The following is an 11,062-nucleotide window of genomic DNA, read 5'->3' on the forward strand; positions in this document are numbered from 1 at the left end:
GATTAATTTTTAGAACTCTAGATTAATAAATTGTGGATTACAGTACTGTATTTAAAAAATTCAACTGAGTAGTGGCTTAGTGTTTTGAGGGCATATACTGCTCCCTCTCAAATAATCTCCAGCATTTTAGAAGCATGTAGTTCTGTGTGGAATATTCTTGAACATTTTTTTTCTTGTTCAAAGGTGTACTATGTTCAGTTTGGACACCACACTTGAAAAAGGATACCAACAAGTTGGAACAAGTTCAGAGGAGGCCAACAGGGATGACCAGAGGGCTGGAAACCAAGCTGTATGAGGAAAGACTGAAACAACTGGCCATGTTTAGCCTTCAGAAAAGAAAAAGAGAGATGATAGCACTTTTCAAATACTTGAAAGGCTATCATACAAAGGAGGGGCAGGATTTGTTGTCTATCATCCCAGAGCGCAGGACACTCAACAATGGGCTCAAGTTACAGGAAGCCAGATTTCAGTACAATATCAGGAAAAACTTCCTAACTGTTCGAGCAGTATGGCAATGGAACCCATTACCTCAAGAGGTGGTGAGTGCTCCAACACTGGAGGCATTCAAGAGAAATTTAGACAACCACCTGGCAGATATCCTTTGAGCTGTATTCCTGCATTGGATAGGAAGGTGGACTCAATGGCTTTTTGCCCTTCCAATTTCATTATTCTATGATTCTATGATACCTTGCTTAAAAGACTAATTAATAAAGTACAAAAAAGAAAACAAAAAAACTCTAATCAAAACTCAAGGACTGGATTATGTAAAGATACTGCACAGAGACGCTGGTCATTAAAATATTTGTATCTAACATACTCTGTGGTATGCATGTCAAATAAATCTCCAGTTCATTTACATCCAACTACTGAAATTACCCCCTTCATGGATTGCTGCCTTGTCGTGGCAAAAGGGCTTGAGTAACTCAGAGAAGCTATGGGCTATGCCGTGCAGGGACACCCAAGACGGACAGGATATAGTGGAGAGTTCCAACTAAACGCAATCCATCTGGAGTAGGAAATGGCAATGCCACTCCAGTATCTTTGCCAAGAACGTCCCATGATCAGAAACAAAAGGCTAAAAGATATGACGCTGGAAGATGGGCCCCTCAGGTCAGAAGGCGTCCAACATGCTACTGAGGAAGAGCAGAGGACAAGTACAAGTAGCTCCAGAGCTAATGAAGTGGTTGTGCCAAAGCTGAAAGGACACTCAGCTGTGGACGTGCCTGGAAGTGAAAGGAAAGTCCAATGCTGCAAAGAAAAATACTGCATAGGAACCTGGAATGTAAGATCTATGAACGTTGGGAAGCTGGAAGTGGTCAAACAGGAGATGGCAAGAATAAACATCGACATCCTGGGCATCAGCGAACTAAAATGGACATGAATGGGTGAATTTAGCTCAGATGATTATCATATCTACTATTGTGGGCAAGAATCCCGTAGAAGGAATGGAGTAGCCTTCATAGTCAACAAAAGAGTGGGAAAAGCTGTAATGGGATACAATCTCAAAAATGACAGAATGATGTCAATACGAATCCAAGGCAGACCTTTCAACATCATAATAATCCAAGTTTATGCACCAACCAGCATTGCTGAGGAGACTGAAATTGAACAGTTTTATGAAGATTTACAATACCTTCTAGAACTGACACCAAAGAAAGATGTTCTTCTCATTCTAGGGGATTGGAATGCTAAAGAGATAAAAGGCCAAGAGATAAAAGGTACAACAGGGAAGTTTGGCCTTGGAGTTCAGAATGAAGCAGGGCAAAGGCTAATAGAGTTTTGTCAAGAGAACAAGCTGGTCAACACAAACACTCTTTTCCAACAACACAAGAGGCGACTCTATACGTGGAAATCACCAGATGGGCAATATCGAAATCAGATTGATTATATTCTCTGCAGCCAAAGATGGAGAAGCTCTATACAATCAGCAAAAACAAGACCTGGAGCTGATTGTGGCTCTGATCATCAGCTTCTCATAGCAAAATTCAAGCTTAAACTGAAGAGAGTAGGAAAAACCACTGGGCTCCTCAGGTATAATCTAAACCAAATCCCTTATGAATACACAGTGGAAGTAAAGAACAGATTTAAGGAACTCGATTTGGCGGACAGAGTGCCTGAAGAACTTTGGATAGAGGCTCGTAACATTGTATAGGAGGCAGCAACAAAAACCATCCCAAAGAAAAGGAAATGCAAGAAAGCAAAGTGGCTGTCCAACAAGGCCTTAGAAATAGCAGAGAAGGGAAGGGAAACAAAATGCAAGGGAGATAGGGAAAGTTACAGAAAATTGAATGCATACTTCCAAAGAATAGCAAGGAGAGACAAGAGGGCCTTCTTAAATGAACAATGCAAAGAAATAGATGAAAATAACAGAAAAGGAAAAACCAGAGATCTGTTCAGGAAAATTGGAGATATTAGAGGAACATTTTGTGCAAAGATGAACATGATAAAGGACAAAAATGGGAGGGACCTAACAGAAGCAGAAGACATCAAGAAGAGGTGGCAAGAATACACAGAGGAATTATATCAGAAAGAGTTGGATATCCCGAACAACCTAGACAATGTAGTTGCTGACCTAGAGCCAGACATCCTGCAGAGTGAAGTCAAATGGGCCTTACAAAGCCTGGCTAACAACAAGGCCAGTGGATGTGATGACATTCCAGTTGAACTATTTAAAATCTTAAAAGATGATGCTGTTAAGGTACTACATTCAATATGCCAGCAAGTTTGGAAAACTCAAGAGTGGCCAGAGGATTGGAAAAGATCAGTCTACATCGCAATCCCAAAGAAAGGCAGTGCCAAAGAATGCTCCAACTACCGTACAATTGCACTCATTTCACACACTAGCAAGGTTATGCTCAAAATCCTGCAAGGTAGGCTTCAGCAGTATGTGGACCGAGAACTCCCAGAAGTACAAGCTGGATTCCGAAGGGGCAGAGGAACTAGAGACCAAATTGCTAACATGCGCTGGATTATGGAGAAAGCAAGAGAGTTCCAGAAAAATATCTACTTCTGTTTCATTGACTATGCAAAAGCCTTTGACTGTGTGGACCACAGCAAACTATGGCAAGTCCTTAAAGAAATGGGCGTGCCTGACCACCTTGTCTATCTCCTGAGAAACCTATATGTGGGACAGGAAGCAACAGTTAGAACTGGATATGGAACAACTGATTGGTTCAACATTTTGAAAGGAGTACGACAAGGCTGTATATTGTCCCCCGGCTTATTTAATAACTTATATGCAGAATACATCATGCGGAAGGCTGGACTGGAGGAATCCCAAGCCGGAATTAAGATTGCCGGAAGAAATATCAACAATCGCAGATATGCAGATGATACCACTCTGATGGCAGAATGTGAGGAGGAATTAAAGAACCTTGTAATGAGAGTGAAAGAGGAGAATGCAAAAAACGGCCTGAAACTCAACATAAAAAAAACTATGATAATGGCCACTGGTCCCATCACCTCCTGGCAAATTGAAGGGGAAGATATGGAGGCAGTGACAGATTTTATTTTCTTGGGCTCCATGATCACTGCAGATGGAGACAGCAGCCACGAAATTAAAAGACGCCTGCTTCTGGGGAGGAAAGCGATGACAAACCTTGACAGCATGTTAAAAAGCAGAGACATCACCTTGCCAACAAAAGTCCGAATAGTTAAAGCTATGGTTTTTCCTGTCGTGATGTATGGATGTGAGAGCTGGACCATAAAGAAAGCAGACCGCCAAAGAATTGATGCCTTTGAATTGTGGTGCTGGAGGAGGCTCTTGAGAGCCCCCTGGACTGCAAGGAGAACAAACCTATCCATTCTAAAGGAAATCAACCCTGAGTGCTCACTGGAATGACAGATCCCGAAGCTGAGGCTCCAGTACTTGGCCATCTGATGAGAGGAGAAGACTCATTGGAAAAGACATTGATGTTAGGAAAGTGTGATGGCAAGAGGAGAAGGGGGCGACAGAGGATGAGGTGGCTGGACAGTGTCTGCGAAGCAACCAACATGAAATTGACAGAACTCTGGGAGGCAGTGGAAGATAGGAGGACCTGGCGTGCTCTGGTCCATGGGGTCACGAAGAGTCGGACATGACTAAACGACTAAACAACAAGAACACTGAAATTACGGGGCCATATTCATACAGCAGCGGTATTGAACCTGGAATAGTGGGACATTATATAACTGTGAACTTATTGGGTTCTCTTTAGTGTGACCTTGCAAAACTTGGTAGTAGTATTTTAGTAAACGAGAGAGCAAATGTGGCAGCAGAAACCAGTTACTGAAATTAGTTGGCCCGGGGTTAACCACAGAAATATCTAGGGCCCTGTTACTCATCTCTGTGGCTCCTCAAGATTTGTGCTTTCCTACCAGTAAAGCCCAAAGCTGCACATGTCAGCCTTAGAGTATGATCATGATTCAAAAGATGCTCAACAGGCAGACCCCTCATTGTACTAACCACAAAGAAACTGCTTGTTCATTCATCTGTCTGCTGCATTTGTACACACCACCAAAACTGAAATCTATCTTTCCAGTAAATACACTGCATGTGAATTTTGAGTGAGAACAAGGAAAAGGCAGTGTAGTCCCCAAGATTACACAAAACTTTTACATTTGTGAATTTTGAGTGTTATCAAGGTGAATCCCCCTTTGGTTAAATGTCCTGCTACTGAAAGCCAGGTCAGTGAAAGAGAAAACATTACTCATCCAGGACTTGATCCTGAATGAACACGCCGACCTGGCCTGTATTACAGAGAGCTGGTTGGAGGAAGCTGGGGGAGTTAATCTTTCTCAGCTCTGTCCACCTGGATTCTCTGTGCAGCAGCAGGCCAGACTTTCGGGGCAGAGAGGAGGGGTCGCCATAGTCTATTGTGATTCTGTCCTCCTCACCAGGTATCCTGTCCCACAGCTGTTGGGTTTGAGTGTGTATACCTCAAAGTGGGTGCCTAGGACAGAATAGGGATTTTGTTGGTGTTCTGACCACTCCACTGCTCAACAGTCTTCCTTCCTGAGCTGGCAGAATGAGTAACAGAAGCGATGCTGGACTCCTCTACGCTTGTAATACCGGGGGACTTCAGTGTCCGTGCTGGACCAACTTATTAGGAGCAGTTCAGGGCTTCATGACGTCCATGACAATCATGAGTGTTTCCCAAGTGGTGTTTGGCCACACATATTGCAGGGCACACTCTGGACATATTATTCTGTGCTGGGCAGGATGGTGATCTGGGTGTGAAGGAACTCACTGTAGTTCCATCATCATGGACAGATCACTACCTGGTGAGGTTTAGACTTACTGGAATGAACCTCTGCAGGGTTGGAGGACCAGTTAGGATGGTCCACCCCAGGAGACTGATGGATCTGACTGATTTTCTGACAGCTCTTGGGGAGTTTCCTGTTGTCTGGGCAGGAGATCCTGTCAAAGCCCTGGCTTCAATTGAACTGAATTGAATTTATTTATTACGGTCAGGTGACCAGCTCATAAAACATAATTATGGTTTACGTATACAAAATACAGTTTAAAAATGTACATCCAATTCATAAAACATGTGGCTAAAATATACAATATGCAGTTTAAAAATATAAAATTAGTTCATAAAACATATTATGTGCTTAAAATACACAAAATGCAATTAAAAAGATGTACAGCCAGTTAATAAAACATATTTTATGGTTAAAATGTAAATATTTCCTCCCTTCGATTGGGGCCACAACATTTCTCTATGCTTGACAGTAAACCACCCTCGTGTTAGAACCAGTCGACCTGTGAACTCAGGAAACTATAAGGGAGCGCTGTGCCATTGCTGCTGCACAAAATTTTGCTGCAGAGCATGTAATAGGGGCGTCTTGATCGGAAAGAAGTAGCCTGATGTAGAATTCATCAGGTCTCCCTGGATATCTGCGAATGATTGGGCTCAAGAGGTTAATGCGTTGATCTCTATAAAAAGACAGTACAGTAAGACATGACCTACAGTTTCCAGTTGGCCATCATTACATGGACATAGGCAGTCTGAAATAGGTATATGTTTAAATCTTCCTTCCATGAGTTTAGAGGGTAAAACATTAAGTCTTGCTAATGTAAAGGCTCTTCTTGTCTTTGTTGACATTGTGCCCTTTAGATATGAAGATATTGTAAAGGCATTATTAGTGACGACACTGTATTTGCCCAACTGGCTCATATGCTCTTGAAGTTCTATGTCCCAGATTCTTTGTTTGAGTGCTGCTTTGGCACCGACATGCCCTATCGCCAAAAGAACATTTGTGGAAAAGCCCATTTTATACATCCTGGAAATGGACTAAACCAGAGCAATCCTTCATGCATCAAAAAAAAGTTGAAGTTATTGAAAGGGGTTCAGAAAGGTGCAGGAAAGGAAGCTCTGGGGATGGATGGTTTGGTTCACTCCAGAAGAAAGAGCCGAAGACACCTTCCCTGCAGTGGACCAAATAGCGGGACAAATGCCCATCTGATCACCCTCCAAGTTAAATGTTCCCAGTGCCTGATCCATATTGCACTGATACAAAGTGTCCGGTAAAAAGTTACACAACTGGATTTTGCCCATTTATTATTTAATTCTGCACACCCACAAACCCTGTCTTATGTGTGAAATCTATAAACAAAACTTTTTAAAGTTTTACACCTTACTTTTCTTAATTTCTCTCCTCCCTTGTTTTTTATGCCTACAATATCATGCTCACAAGAATCATTACAAAATCTGCATCAATATTTTAAATCTTTTTGTGAGGCTGCTGGTGCAATTTTGGAAGAGCCAGAAAATGGAGGAGAGATCAAGTGCTGAATGAGTTGGGGAAGTAATAGGGTAGAGTGAAGAGGTCAGTTCTTGCACTGGCTCTAAGCAAGCGCGTATAGATCAGCACGACAAGAAAATATTCATGGAATGTGGGAAGAAACAGGAGGTGGAAAGAATTTCCAGCTTCCCCCCCACCCCCGCAAACACTTCACGCCAGGAAAAATGCTGCTTCGCGTCAGGAAGAAATTGAGCAAATTCTGATTTACTTGGCATGGGAATGCTTTGAAGGCTGTTGTGAGGCTGCTGAAACACTATTCCATAAGCCAGAATTGTAAGAGAAGGGCATAGCTCAATGTTACAACATGTGTTTCACATGCAAAATGTTCCAGGTTCAGTCTTGGCATCTCCTGGTGGGGGTGGAAAAGGATTCTGGTATGAAACCCTGATAACTCAGTACCAGTCACCAGAGACAATGCTTTGCTGGATGGACATATGCCTGAGATGGTGTAAGGCAACTTAAATGTATGGTCCATGGTGCCAGGACCAAGTCTTATTCAAATTTACAAGTAATTTGAAGGATAGCAGTTTCCTTGTGCTACACACTTCCTATTTTCTAATTAGGAATATTTATATGCCATCAACTCAGTTGTGGCTTATCACAACCCTCTTTAGGTATAAAGTACTCAGAAGTGGTTTACCTTCTTTGGGAGGTACTCTGGGGATTTGCAGCTTGCCCAAGGCTTCACAGGTAGCAGCAGAAGCAACTCCATCAGCCACACATACTCGTAATGACCTCAGTTGGCCCTTCTCCTGGGAGGATCAATGAGGATTTGAACTGTGGAATGCTTTCCCGTGGAGGTTAATTTGTCACAGACATTGGCATAGTTTTGGCACAAAGTCAAAACATATTTATTTGAGTCTTTGGGGTATTGAGGATCATGGCCTGTGCAGGGTTTGATGCAATGGTTTTAATGTTTGGATTTTGTGTTTTAAATTGCTTGATTTGGAATTGCTCTAATCATTTTCTGTTTGAAGATCATTTTGTATAGCTCTGTAATTCACACGGAGATCCTGTGATATAGGGTGGGCTAGAAATGTTTTAAATAAACTAAATAAATAGAACTTATATATACTTATATATATATATAAGTATATATATATACTTATATATAAATATATATACACACACACACACACACACTTTATATATACTTCTTCTGGAGTGTGTGTGTATGTATGTGTATATATATATATATATATATATATATGTGTGTGTGTATATATATATGTATATACTTATATATACTTATATATACTTTAGAACTTGATTTGACTATATATATACTTTAGAATAGGGCTTATTTCCAAATAAGGACTTGCTGTATTTTCAAAATTAAAAATTAAGAAAAAAAGAAAAAAGAAAAAAGAAAAAAATATTGACTTTTCTGATTATGGACTCTTAAGGGTTACCCATAATCAGAAAAGTCACTATTTTTTTCTTTTTTCTTTTTTCTTTTTTCTTTTTTCTTTTTTCTTCCCTTTTTTCCCTTTTCTTTTTTTTTTTGGGGGGGGGAGGGCCTACAATTTCTAAAATCCCCAGCTAGCTCAACCAAATTCTAGGCCCAGTAATACAGGTCACTTCTGTTTGTCAAATAGGAAATGAGTGGTGAGACTAAGAGGTTTGTCTGGGACCATCTGGTAAGCTTCTACTCCAGGGAAATTTGCAGAGGGGAACTCTGTCATGGAGCCACTTATTCCATTTTTAAAAACTAAACACTCTATGGGAAATCAGAACAACCCATTCATATTTGAATATACATTGATTTATCCATTCCCTTTTGAAGAACAGTCTAGGTGACTAATACTTTTAGATGGTTTTGTGGCCTTTATAGAATTCTTCACCAGGAAACAGAAGAGAGATAAGTCCAATAAGAAATGTTGAATTCCACCGAAATTTTAGTTATCATAAATCAAATGGGGAAAACCCCATCTTTAAATATGAATGCTGACACAGTCTTCTGGGTTGTTCCTGGAGATCCAAATGTACTATGTGTCACCCACATGTTCTAAAATCATACATCTACTGATTGTGTAGGCAGTTTCTGGCATTCTGTGTGTCATTGACACAGTGGCATGAGCCTACTGAATTAAAAACTAATTACAAAGTGTCATGTAACTACGTCCTTTCAATTAAAATCAGCAGGACTCACTGTTCAGATTTTACCTTGAAGTAAATTACACTGACCTCAGTGGAACATGGAGCTATCTCTTGGAGTGCAGCCTTCAAAATACACATGTTTATTGTACGCACATTATTATTTTTTATATATATATAATAATATATAATAATCAGTTGGATTATTAAAATATACATATTGGTCAGAGTCCTGTTGTGCAGCTCCACACTTAAAAAGGCTGAGGATGTTTCAGCCACAGAATTGAATCTTAAATTTAACTTAATTTAAACTTTCCTCTTCCTCAGGTTCTGAGTCTCCATGTTGTTGCTATGTGTAGTGAGGTTGTCTCCAACTTATGGTAACTATATGTCCTATTTTCAACAGGCCTGTTCAGCTCCTTCAAAGTCAAGCCTGTTGTTTCCTTTACAGAGAAAACTTTACTCATTATTTCTAAAACACTGATATTTCTAAAACACTACCCAGAGACCTTTGGGTAGAGTGGGCGGCATATAAATTAAATAAATAAATAAATAAATAAATAAAATTGTGGAGTGGGGGGAGGGTCGTATACCAAGACTTCAGTCATTGGGGATCCAGAAGTATTTTTGTTTGTATTTTTAGGACAATGACTGAAATCCAGTAGTCAGTCACAACTGCAGTAAGCCCATTTAATCAGCGGGAACTTGGTGACCAACATGTATGTAAGTTCTATTGCTTCAATGCATGTACTCTATTTGCAACTTACTACTGGATTTCAGCCAATGATTTAAAAAGCTATGAAGAAAATAGAATGCTAGTGTTACATTACGTACTCATGTGAAACTCTTTAAATGATGAATAGCAAGTCATGAACAATGTTAATAAGTCAGAATTACATTTAAGATAATAAATTACTGCAGATGACAGAAGGCTGGCTGCAGCACAAACACTACCACTGTCCACCGATCACCATCCCTAGAGCCAACGTCTATCTTAGCCAACAGCTGATAGAACCCCAGAAACCTGACTTCTCTCCACCACTTCTATTGCATGGCCACTTGTTGGCCAGCTTTTTGAATAAAGTATGGCTGCCACAGCTTCTCACTTGTGCTATGACAGACCATACTTCCCACAGTGCCTGGGCCCTAAGGACTCCCTTGGAACCAGATATCATACAAAGAGCTTCCAGGAGCAACATCAGCTCTACCTCCTATCCAGTTTCTTCTGGAATATGGAGTGCCTGCTGCCATCTTTAACACCCCACCCACCATCATCTTCCTTCTACTCAAAAGAGTATTGCCATGTGAAGGGGAGCAACAGCCATGCTGGGGGCTTTGTTTCTTTTCCTGATTTGATTGGCAGGAAAGCATGCCTTTCCACTCATAGACTGTCAGACAGGAACTGTGCATGTTCCTGAGAATCCAATGCAAGATGCTAGGATTCCTTGGCAGATCTATGTGGCTTTCTTTGCAGATCTTTGGGGGGGGGAGGGGGTTGAGAGGTTCTTGAAAATGGGTGTATTGCATCCAGTTCCCCCTGATCTGTATTATTGTTATTGTGTAGTTCTAACTACAGATGGAGCATGACATCAAGCACAACTTTTCCTTTTGAGCAGGTGCTTTACTAGCATTCCTGATATATCTTAACCATGAACTTTCCACTGTGCATATTTCACCACAGTTGTAGAAGGCATTCAGATCACTGGGTATTTCCTGTGATCAGAAAATTTGTTAGTAGGAAATAGTGACATAGCATACATTGCTTTTTTCTTTCCTGAAAGGGTATTTTATTCTAAGCAACTGTATTTCTTTATAGTTCTGCTCTTTACACAGACTTTCATTTCACAAAGCAAAGAGGAAAATCAACAAATGAAATGAGACTGAGACTGCAGTGTCATGATCTCTTAAGTGAAGAGAGAAACAAAAGAAAGCAGCACATTTCTTTCCTAAAGAGCACAAACTGCTGGATAGCTCAGTGGTTTAGGTATCTGGCTATGATGCTAGAGGTTGGGATTATTTTATAATTGAATTGTACTATATGATTTTTTTTTGCATTGTGAACTGCCCAGAGCAGCTGCAGGCTAAATGGGCAGTATATAAATCAAACACCTACCTACCTAGAGCCTACGTGACAGGTGCTGGACTCAATGATCCATAGGGTCCCTTCCAGCTCTGC

Source organism: Pogona vitticeps, chromosome 4, assembly GCF_051106095.1.
Source record: "Pogona vitticeps strain Pit_001003342236 chromosome 4, PviZW2.1, whole genome shotgun sequence".
Taxonomy (NCBI): Eukaryota; Metazoa; Chordata; class Lepidosauria; order Squamata; family Agamidae; genus Pogona; species Pogona vitticeps.